Genomic DNA, 12,146 nt, shown 5'->3' with positions numbered 1-12,146 from the left:
CAGGGGTTGAGGGCTGCTGTAATCAGAGTCCAGATTGCTTCTCTCCTTCTGCGTGCAAATTAGGTTCCAGGAAGGCCAGAATTAGGTTCCTGCAACTCTCTCCCTCCAATTCACCCCTTTTTATATCAACTTCAAGGTCACGTCTCCAAGTACAACATAGCAGAGGTAGAAGGGAAGAGGATGGATGGTACATAGGGATGGATATTCTCTTAGGAAATGCTCTGGAAACAGAAGTGCCCCTAGAAGCAGAAAGCTGCCAAGATCCACCTTTGTGGAACGCAGCTACACTGGATGAGAACCTGCAGGAAGCCAGGGTAGGAATTGTGTAAATCAGTTTATCCCCCAGGCATAGATCTGAGGTGAGGCTCCACCAGACCCCAAGAACACATTCAGGTGGGTTTAAATCATTCCACATATCCTCCACATATCAAACATGGAGCCAGCCAAAATAAGAGATGGATATATGCAAAAGGAAAAATGCTACAGTTGCAGTAAAGAGCAGAATTAACAATGCAATCTGGGAACTGTTTTCTAAGACTGTAGAAGAAAAGGCTGAAAAATGATATGGAAGGAGAAGAACATAGAGACAGAGTGAAGTAGTAGAAATCTAACTTATGGATAACAAATATTTCTGGAAGTGCTGGAACAAAAGGGGCAGAAATAGTCATCACAAACATAGCAGAAAAAGAATTTCCCTTATGTAAAAAAAAAATCCTATGCCTATGGAAAAAAACGGCTTATGCTTGGACATAGATGAAAAATCTAGAATAAAGAGAACAGTAGGTGAGCAACAAAACAGAAAATAATAGTTTACTCAAAAAGAGAAAAAATTAGGCTACCTGCTGTCATTCACTAGCTCCAAATGGAGTAAAAGGTATTCCTCTAAAGAGGAATCTTCATTACCTAAGCATAATATTACAAGCCAAATTTAATCCCTGAGTACAGGCTATGGAAAGATATTTTTAGATATCTAAGAATCAGAAGCAATTTCACTAATATAGCCTTCCTTAAAAAATTATTTTAAAACTTACTCCATAGGACACAGAATCCAAATGAATAACTCAAAAATAAGGAAGTCAAGATATAAAAGAATTGGTGGTCCCTGTGAAGTCAATATTATGTGTTTTCAAAAAATAGTCACAAAATTGCCTGGGCACGGTGGCTCATGCCTGTAATTTCAGCACTTTGGGAGGCCAGGGCAGGGCAGATTGCTTGAGCTCAGAAGTTTGAGACCAGCCTGGGCAATATGGCAAAACCCCATCTCTATAAAAAAAATTCAAAGAAAGTAGCTGAGTAGTCCCAGCTACTCAGGAGTCTGAGGCAGGAAAATCGCTTAAGCCTGGGAGTTAGTGGTTGCAGTGAGCTGAGAGTGTACCACTGTACTCCAGCATGGGCAACAGAGAGAGACCCTGTCTCAAAAAAACTTTTTAAAAGTCCTAAAATTAACTATGGAAGCTAAAAATATTTTTTTGGAAAAAAATTATTTTTTTAAAAAAACTTGATGAACTGGTTCTGTAATAGTCTATACTATTTTTTAAGGTAAGATGAAAGACAAAGTAAAAACATGCTGAATTTCTTACTTTAATTACAGGGTAAGCAAAAGACCTTGTTTTGTTCTGACTTTAGTAATTAGAGAAACGTAGGTTATGTTTCTCTAGTTACTAGAGAAATAGATATGTTTTATTAAATTGAAAGCTAACCTAACTACTGAACACAGAATACTTGTTTTCCAAATCAGTGCAGCAGACAAAGCAATGAAGATAAACAAGTGTCCAGAAGTTTGTGTAATCAGAGCAGAGCAAAGAACAAATCAGAAAACTTGTTCTTAGGAGACTCAAAGACACTCCAGTGTGGCTCCTTTAAGTGAACCCACACCGAGGCCAGGAGAGCTTGTTAAAAAGTTCCCACTGCGAATTGCTCCTTGGTTTGAGAATTTCTCTGGGATTGCTTCCCTAAATCTGTTTCCCATTAATTGTGATATCCCCTTTGTCTCTTCTAATTTGGCTCAATTCAAGACCCCTCTCTCTGGCCCCAAAAGATTAATGCTTTGATCTTAAACTAAGTTGATCTGGTAATTCTTTGAAAACAACATTTCCATTACAATATGATCCCTTAAGTCAGTCCACAATAAGCAGTGGAGAGGCAGCTTTTGATACATTTTCATCCTAGAGAGCCATAAATCCCTCCAGCTCCCACCTCTGGAAAGTGGGGGATTAGATTTAAAATGGACTATAATATGAAATGAAAGAGGTCTCAATCCTCCTAGTAAAAGCACAGACTCTCAGATTAGATTAGATTACACATTGTGTATAGAAACAAATCTAATTATATGCATTGATGTATAACTATACATATCAAAACAAAAATGATATTTTAAAAGATTTTCAAAAGTAAACGATGAGTAAATGTGTGTTGGCAAAAGCAAGATATTTTCAGATATCTCTCAAAAGGTTGTTATACTAGTTAGCTGGGGCTGCCATGACAAAATGCCACAGACTGAGTGCCTTAAACAACAGAAATTTATTTTCTCACAGTTCTGGGGCTGGAAGTTCAAGATCAAGTTGCCCAAGGGGTTGGTTTTCTTGGAGCCTCTCTCCTTGGCTTGCAGTGGCTGCCCCCTTGCTACCTCTCATGGCCATCCATTCATGTACCCATACCCCTGGTGCCCTTCTTATAAGGGTACTGTCGTATCACATTAGGGCCCCGCTCTAACAGGTTCATTTTAACTGAATCAGCTCTCTCAAGACTCCCATCTCTAAATATCGTCACATCCTGATGTACTAGGAGTTGGGAAATCAATGTTTGAATTTAGATACACAATCCAGCCTCTACCCGTTGGTAAGATTAATCTTATCAAAAGCATTAACCAGAAAAGCAAAATGATGACCCCATAACCGTGAGCCTGTGTGTGCAGAATACATTTTGTCCTCCAAGATGGACCCCTCTTCAAGAATCCCTCCTCCTGATATTTGTACCCTTGAGTGTTCTCTCCCATGCAGTACCAGAGTTGATCTGTGTGACATACAGCAGAAATAATGGCATGTTTCTTCCAGATAAAATACATTATGACTTCCATCTTGGTCACTCTGTTGCACTCTCTCTCTTTCCCTATCTCTAATAACTCTGGGAAAAACCATGTCATAAACACGCCCTATGGGGAGGCCCAGGTGGCAAGAAACTGAAGCTTCCTGCCCACAACCACATGGGTAACGTTGGAAGCATAACCTGCAGCCCTAGTCACAGCTTCACAGACTGCAAGCATAGGACAGTCGACACTTACTGCAACCTCATGAGAGTCCCTGAGCCAGAATCACATCATCAGGCAGCTTCTGGATTCCCAGACTTTGGAAACTATGTGCATAATGAATGCTTGGTGTTTTAATCCACTAGGTTTGGGGCAGGTTGTTACACAGCAGCAGATACCTAATCCAGATTTGGGTACCCAAAAGTTGGGTGCTGACATAACAAAAGCCTCAGTAGGGGGTGTGACTTTGCAACTGTGCAGTGAGCTTTGAGAAGAGTCCTAGTGGAAGCCTAAAATGGCTTGAAGAAAGTATTGAAAGAAACCTTTATGGTCTTAAGCTGTAGGAGAGCACTGGTGGGAAAGTGAGGTAAAATTATTGGAAAATGAAGGAAGAGGATCCTTGTTACGTAGTGGCTGAGCTGTAGCAACACTGTTGCCTGAAGTTATGTGGAAAGTCGAATCAATGAAGTGATTCAATCAATACCCAATCAATGAAGTGATCCAGCGAAGGAGATGTCCATCCTGAAAGTTGAAGATGCTGCCTGCCTTCTTATTGCAGCTTATAGTGATGTGCAAGAAGAGAGAGAGAACCTCAAGGAAAGAGCTTTTAACATGAAGGACCTAGCACTTAATATGGTTGTGAAGATCTGCAAGCTCTCCATATGGTCCATCTGTTCATTTATTAGGGCCGTTGTGACAAAGCACAACAGACTAGGTGGCTTAAAATAACAGAGATTTATTTTCTCACAGCTCTGGAAGCCAGAAGTCTGAAGTCATGGAGGCAGCAGAGCCATGCTCCTTCTGAGACCCTGGTTAGAGTCCTTCCTTGACCTTCCTGGCTTCTGGTTGCTGCTAGCAATCCTTGGCTTGCAGCCACATCTCTCCAGTCTCTCCCTCTGTCATCATGCAACATGCCCATGATGTCTCCCCATATGTCTCTGCTGTTTCTTCTTTTTATCAGGGCACTAGTCATATTGATTACCTCATTTTAACTTGATTACCTCTGCAAAGACCCTATTTCCTGATAAGGTCACATTCACAGGTACCAGGGGTTAGTACTTCAACATGTCCTTTTGAAGGACACAGCTTAACCACAGCAGCAGACAATGCTAAAATTAAAATGGCTTCAGAGCAAAAATATAATCCAGGATGTTCCCAGAAATGTGTAATCTAAGGATAAAGCCCAGGACACGATTGTATAATTCTTTAAGAACTGAAAAAGATTAAAGGTAAGTTTTGCTGGGTGCAGTGGCTCACACCTGTAATCCCAGCACTTTGGGAGGCTGAGGATGGCAGATCAAGAGGTCAAGAGATTGAGACCATCCTGGCCAACACGGTGAAACCCCGTCTCTACTAAAAATGCCAAAAAAATTAGCCAGGTATAGTGGCCGGCACCTGTAGTCCCAACTGCTTGAAAGGCTGAGGCAGGAAAATCTTGAACCTGGGAGGCAGAAGTTGCAGTGAGCTGAGATGGTGCGACAGAGCAAGATTCCATCTCAAAATAAAGGTAAGTCTTGAGTCATGCAAAAGGCCTTCTGAGATTACAAGTATGTCTTTCAGACTGTCTTAATTACACAATAAAGCTTCTAGGAAGCTTGAGGGCATCCTCTGTCAGCCTTCTCAACACCCCCAAGGGCCTATGTCAAAGAGATTTGTGGGTGTGGCTTTTGTCTAATGGAATAAACCTCCCCAAAGATTCACAGGAAATGCACAAAGTTTTTAAAAGAATTGTATCAGCCAAAGATCTTTCAGCTTGTGCTGAAAGGTACAGAGACAATACAAAATGAATAGAGTCACTAAGCTTCTACAATCAGGGAACAAATGGAGGAAAAAAAAAGCACCCAGCTGCAAACAGGTACTACCTTTTATGAAAAGTCAGGATGTCTCAGAGGAAGAAGCAAGAACCCAGAGGGTGGAGTCAAGGGTCACAGAGAATCGAACCACCTAGGTGTGCATAGCACTGTGCCCTTATCAAGGAAATTCCAATGTTTGCTTAGCTGGGTGTCAGAATTTATATGGACCACTGATTCCTGCATTTTTCCCATTTTCCTCCTTTTAGAGTAAGAGTATACATAGCAGTTATCCTGTCCTGTCCCACCATTGTATATTAGAGGACAACTTGTCTCCTTAGTTAACAAGCTTCAAATGGAGAGGATCTGTACTTAAGGAATAACACCTGAGGAGCCTTATTTGCATCTAGACTGAATTTAGATGAGGGGATTATGGACTGTGATCTGATGCCATAATGAGGTGAAACTTTTGTGGGCCTTGGAAGCTGTATGTTTTTAGAGGAATGTGAATCATTAAGGATGATTAGGATGGGCTATGAGAGCCAAGCTCCAAGACAGCTTTCAATGATCCCTGCCTCCTGTAGTCACACCCTCATAGACTGCCCACATTGTATCAAAATTGGCCTGAAGTTGAAATTGTCTTATAAAAGGCACTGTGGCTTGTGCCTTAGTCTTAGTCTCTCTCTCTCTCTCTCTCTCTCTCTCTCTCTCTCTCTCTCTCTCTCCCCCTCACCAAAGCTTCAGAGACTGCAAGTCTGGGACAGGTAGTCAACAACTTGACTGTAATCTCATGAGAGAATCTGAGCCAACCATGCACCAAGATATGCCCAGGTTCCTAACCTTCATAGACTGTGTGAGACGATCATATTTTTTGTTTTAAGATGCTAAATTTGGGAATAGTTTGCTACTCAGCAATAGATAACTAATATAGCATCTAAAACAAACAAAAAAACTGTTAAAAAGTGTTGGCATTGATATACACATTTTTGGAGCAAAATATAAAGAGGAATTATAATATTTTTCAACCAATATTTCCATTTAATAATATAATGTGGCTATCTTTCTATGTCAATAAGAACATGATTGTACAAGATTCTGATGCTTCTACGTTTTTAGTTATGTGGACAATGTCATAATGAATATCCTTAACTGTATGGCTTTTAGACTTTACATACTACAAAATTGTTCTTTATAAAATGTTGAACCAAATTGTACTTTTCCAGCATGGTATTAGAATCCACAATTCTCCACTAACACTTTATTTCTCCAACTTTCTAAGTTTTTACTGTTAGGGTTTAGGAGTCTATCATCTGCTTTTCATATTTTCATTTTATTTTTCCCATTCCCCTACCCTGCATATTTTTATTTTATTAATACAGGTTAAACGCTTTGGACAAGAAGTGTTTCCAATTGCAGATTTTTTTGACTTTGGAGTATCTGTGTTATACTTGCAAGCATCTCACATCTGAAAATCTGAAATCCAAAAAGCTCTAATGAACATTTTCTTTGAGCATCAGGTCAGTGCTCAAAAACTTTTGGATTCTGAAGCTTTTCAGATTTTATATTTTTGGATTTGGATGTTCAATCTGTATTAGAAAAATAGGTCCACTGTAAAATGTCTGCCTTTTATTTTATTTTCAGCATGATGTTAGATGCTGTCTGGTAGTTCTTAAATATTCCGAAGTATTTTCTGCTCATAGTTCTTCTTTGCCAGAGACCAAATTGTTCATTTTCTCCTGTGTGTATTTTCTGATTTCAAGAGAAGAAAACATTTACACACACGTAGTATGTTTCCGAAACATAAAATAAATGTTAGGCATGTGGGGTGGTGAACAAGGGTTTTAGAATCACAGAACTAGCTTTTACCACTCTCAAGCTTTGGTTCTCGTATCTATAATTTGGGAAAACAAGAGTAGGTTATGATACAAACTTGTTAAAAGGATATATTAAGATAAAATATATTTTTAAAAGCACTAAAAATTATAAGCCTTGCACTTATGTTAAATATCTTGGTTACTACCATTCATGTAAGCATCTTTATGGTCAATTCAAATAAATATTCATTGAGCACAGATAGTTTTCTAGGGCCTGGCAGGGGAAGACCACAAAGATTTAGAAAATATGCTCTTGCCTTTTTCTAAATAGTCTAATTCTAAGTCCACCTCTGGTTTTAGCCCAAGGCCAAATAAAATATACGATAAATTAAGGCAAAACCTACAAACTTAGAGGAAAGAATACGGACTTCTGCACTTTAGTTTGTATTTTTGGCCCAGCTTTTTGCTCAGCTAGCTGTACGTTGGCTCATGTCTACCTGCATTAGTTTGGTGTATTTTGACATAAAATGATTCTGTTTAGCAATTTGAACATCTGACCCAAACAGAGTCTGGGCAATAGTCTTTGGACACTGTCCAAGAGAGGGTGATTTCATCTAGAATTCTGAGATCTTCTAAAAATAACCCTGTGATTTAGTTCAGAATCTTTAAATTAAGAAGGCAAAAACACAAGTGGGTTTCAGAACCCTGCTTTTCTTCTCAGCTTTTTAGTAATGATCTTTAACTTTCTTCAAAAGCTCATTTTACTTAAGAGATGCTTGGTCAATCCTTCTAAGCACATGGGAAGCCCATCTGCCCCCCACCCCGGAGCAAGTGTGAAGGGATACCAGTTCACAGAGAGTTGAGAAGACCACTGAGTTACCATGAAAGAACAAGCCTTTGCTGTCATTCGATAATGCATTCCCCTGCTTGGTGTAGCCAGAATTTCACTTAAAATGGAGCCAGGAAATCCCCTTTCTACAATGTGTTGGTGGCCACAGGAGGAGTCCAGCCTCCTAGCTTCCCTTGCCTGCCTTGCTCTCCAGTTTTACAAAATCTTGTTGCAAACAACTCTCCATCACAGTTGCTGCATATTTCCACATTAGTGGGAAGAAAAAATAAACCAATAAAGAATGGCTTGTCATCCAGGAACATTCTGGTAGGCTTTTGTCATTCTGTGATATAAGTCTATGGAGAAAAAAATAGATTCTCAGTAATCAATCTGTTTAACAAATGACTGTTTCTTTTCTTTTCTTTTTTTCTTTGTTTCTTTTTTTTTGAGACAAAGTCTCACTCTTGTCCCCTAGGCTGGCGTGCACTGGCATGATCTCAGCTCACTGCAACCTCTGCCTCCCGGGTTCGAGCCATTCTCCTGCCTCAGCCTCCCAAGTAGCTAGCTGGGATTACAGGCACCTAACACCACGCCTGGCTAATTTTTATATTTTCAGTAGAGACGGGGTTTCACCACGTTGGCCAGGCTAGTCTCGAACTCCTGACCTCAGGTGATCCTCCTGCCTCGGCCTCCCAAAGTGCTGGGATTATAGGCATGAGCCATCACACCCAGCCGACTGTTTATTTTCAAGTGTGCTTAACAGAAATTGGGGAAGTGGAAGGATGAGAATACAGATGGACTTAAAATAGTTCTAATTCTCCAAGGGCTGATTCCTGTTTTGTCTCTCATCACCTGTAGCATTCTCCCACCACACTGGTGGTGCCCCCCGCTTCAGGGTATATGAGAATAACCTGGGAAAGACTAGTTTTCAAAATCTGATACAGGTTGCCCTCCATCACACTGCAAGGCTGAGTCCCAAGCAAAAGGCAAGTCATTTGCAAATGAACACCATGAATGAGCCTCAAAATCCCTCAAAATCCAGGGGCAGTAACTATTTGGAAACAACTGCTCTAAGTTATTTTTCCTTATTCAGATTTGGAGGTTTGGATGGAGAATTGGTGGAGGCTGGAAAAAAGATTATTAGAAACATAACTTTCTAGATCTTCCTGTGTAGAAAACTGCCGCCCACAGATTTTATTGTTGTGGTCAGTGTGCAACCTGACTACTCTTGTGTGTGACTGTGTGTGTGTGTGTGTGTGTGTGTGTGTGTGTGTGTGTGTGACTTTAAGGCTCTTAGCTTAGATATTTAAAACATAATAAACCACAGTACTTTGCTAAAGCCTATCTTTCTAACAGATGCCACCTATTCTGTTTGTTATAGTTTTAGACTGACAGTGTCTTTGCTCAGGTCACCTGCTTGGGGTTTGGAGTCTCACCTTAGTTCTCTTTTGTTGAAAGTTCAAGCTGTGTATGTTGGCAACTGGATGGCACATATGTATATATCAAGTACCTGGGAAAAGGACAATAGGATGTCCACCAATCAGGGATATTGATCTAATAGCTTTGGTCAGGTGGTAGCTGGTAGATCTTGAAGAACTCAGAAAAGCCATTGATGATGAATCCAGACAGAGAAAAGTCAGTGCTGGTTAGCTGGTACTGCTCTGAGACTTTGAGGGTAGGGACAGGGAACGGAGAGTGATAGCAACCACTCTGCATTTGTAAAGTTTTTAGAAACCAGTACAGTGGCCTGAATGGCAGATGTTTTACAACAATCTCATGGCACAGAAATATCAAGAGCTTTGTTCCAGAGACAGATCATCAAAGACAGGAAGTAATATTGGTAACCAGATATTCTAAGTTCATTGTTTGCATTGAGCTTGATATATCTTCTTACTCCTGTGGTTGAGTTGAGTTGGGAAGATGACCTGATAGAGGGGCCCTCTTTGTATCTTCAGAGCATTGATGGCTGCTTGTGCAAAGGCCACCTCGTGCAAAAGTGAGGTTCCCTCTCTGCTCACTGGGGCTTGAAAGTCCTGTACAGGGGGACCATAGTCCCATTGCTCAGTGAGAGATAAGGCTTAAAACACTGAAACTCTAGAGAGAGGGAAAGGATGATGTAGCAAGCTATGCGTGGTGGTCCAGGAAGGGATAGCTGGTGGTCTGAGGAGACCCAGGAGTGGACAAGCAGAAATCCAAGGCCAATTGTGACCACCTCGCGGGAGTACAGTGCTCCCAAGCCTTAGCTTTGTTGTGGCTGGTCACAGGAATGATCTTGTTTCGTGTTGTTTCCCTCTTTATTTTTCTTTCCTTTTTTCTTTCTTTTCCTTTTTTGAGATGAATCTTGCTCTGTCAGTCAAGCTGGAGTGCGGTGGCATGATCTCAGCTCACTGCAACCTCCATCTCCAGGGTTCAGGTTTCCTCAATATCCTGGTTGATTTTAGTTATTCATTTTTTGGTTATGTGAAATATTACTAAATTTCTAACACTCAATGCTATACACAAAAGTGTCCCTGCTTCTAGGCCTACCCAAAGCTATTCTCCTGCCTCAGCCTCCCAAGTAGCTGGAATTACAGGTATGCACCACCATGTCTGGCTAATTTTTGTATTTTTAGTAGAGATGGGATTTCACCATGTTGGTCAGGCTGGTCTCAAACTCTTGACCTAAGTGATCTGCCTGCCTCAGCCTCCCAAAGTGCTGGGATTACAGGCGTGAGCCACCACGCCTGGCCTGTATTTATACAGTGTTTTCTGTTTGCATCTGCTCACCTTAGCCTCCCAAAGTGCTGGGATTACAGGCGTGAGCCACCACGCCTGGCCTGCACAATTCATTTTTAAAATCCAAAGAATGCTTAATAATCATTTTACCTTTCAATGCGGTTTTGTTATTTATAACAAGTTGGGTTCATTTGTAACTAATTGCATTCTACTTTGGGTTTCCTCAATATCCTGGTTGATTTTCATTATTCACTTTTTAGCTATGTGAAATATTACAAATTTCTAACACTCAATGCTATACACAAAAGTGTACTCAGAGCTACCACTCTTTTCTCATTCCAACCACCCCCTTTCCATCTATTCCCTTTTTTTCTACAGACCTCACGTAGGTGGCAATATATCTTTAATCTCTGGCTTATCCTTCCTGTATTTCTTTCACACATAGAGATCTACTTCATTCATTTTTTATAGCCACAGAAGAATCTACATTATAGTTACACTGTACGTTACTCCACCCATCTCTTATGTATTTAATTCTTCTTCCCAACATTTGGTCATTACAAACAACATTACAGTGAATAACCCTATTATATAAATTTTAGTATTGTTTGAGTTATATCTTCAGGGTATGTTTCCAGAAATATAGTTGTTAGGCCCAAAGGTAAATACATTTGTAGTTTTGTTAGATATTGCCAAATTCTCCTCCAGAGGATTTGTACAGTTTTCATTCCACTGAGTGAAGTCTGTTTCTTCAAAGTCTCATCAATGGAATGTGTTCTGATACTTTTTAATTTTTGCCAGTTTGATAGTGGTAACTTCACGTGACCCTATTTATGAGTAACTTTGAACAGTTTTTTATCTGCACAAGGGTCATTTTAATATGTTTTCAATGTATTGTCTGTTCACATTATTTTCCCATTTTTCCATGAGGTTTTGGGATATTTGGGCCATCACTTTTTAAGAGTACTTTCTGCATTAAGAATTGCACCCTTTTGTCATATTGCAAAGATTTTCTCCCAGTTTGTCACTTGTTTTTGACTTTGTTCATAATGCTTTTTGCTGTGCAAATTAAAAAAAAATTTTTTATGTAGTCAAATTCAGTAATCTATTTTTTTATTCCATCTGGAGTTTAACTCACAGTTAGAAAAAGCCCTTTCCCTTCACTTAGTTTAATGATAAATTCATTTCATGAAACCTCAGTATGGTTTTAGGGAGTCAGAAAATGGAGTTTGAGGGCATGCATGGTGGCTCACCTCTGTAATCCTAGCACTTTGAAAGGCCAAGGTGGGCAGATTACTTGAGGTCAAGAGCCCAGCCAGGCTAACGTGGTGAAACCCCGTCTCTACTAAAAATATGAAAATTAGCCTAGCTTGGTGGTGTGCACCTGTAATCCCAGCTACTCAGGAGCCTGAGAATTGCTTGAACCTGGGAGGTGGAGGTTGCAGTGAGCCAAGATAGTACCACTGCACTCCAGCCTGGGTGGACAGAGCAAGACTCCATCTTATATAAAAAAGAAAAAAGAAAATGGAGTTTGAGACTGCCAAAATTAGTGAAAACAAAGGCGGAACATCCAAAAAATAACGAAGCCACAGAGAGGGAAGCTCCAAAATATGTGTATGAATACCACTCAACTCTGTGACTGGGCTGGGTGTGGTGGCTCATGCCTGTAATCTCAGCACTTTGTGGGCGGATCACCTGAGGTTTGGAGTTCGAGACTAGCCTGACCAACATGGAGAAACCCTGTCTCTACTAAA

General features: G+C 40.3%; 1 protein-coding gene across 1 annotated transcript in view; it reads left to right on the top strand.

Moving 5' to 3' along the window:
* ACOXL (acyl-CoA oxidase like) overlaps nucleotides 1-12,146 on the top strand; it is a 319,336-nt gene that overhangs the window by 205,609 nt on the left and 101,581 nt on the right. The window lies entirely within an intron of this gene.

This window comes from Cebus imitator, unplaced genomic scaffold (assembly GCF_001604975.1).
Source record: "Cebus imitator isolate Cc_AM_T3 unplaced genomic scaffold, Cebus_imitator-1.0 Scaffold222, whole genome shotgun sequence".
Classification (NCBI taxonomy): domain Eukaryota; kingdom Metazoa; phylum Chordata; class Mammalia; order Primates; family Cebidae; genus Cebus; species Cebus imitator.
Note: the sequence above shows the minus strand (reverse complement) of the source record. Positions and strands in the feature narration are given on the sequence as shown.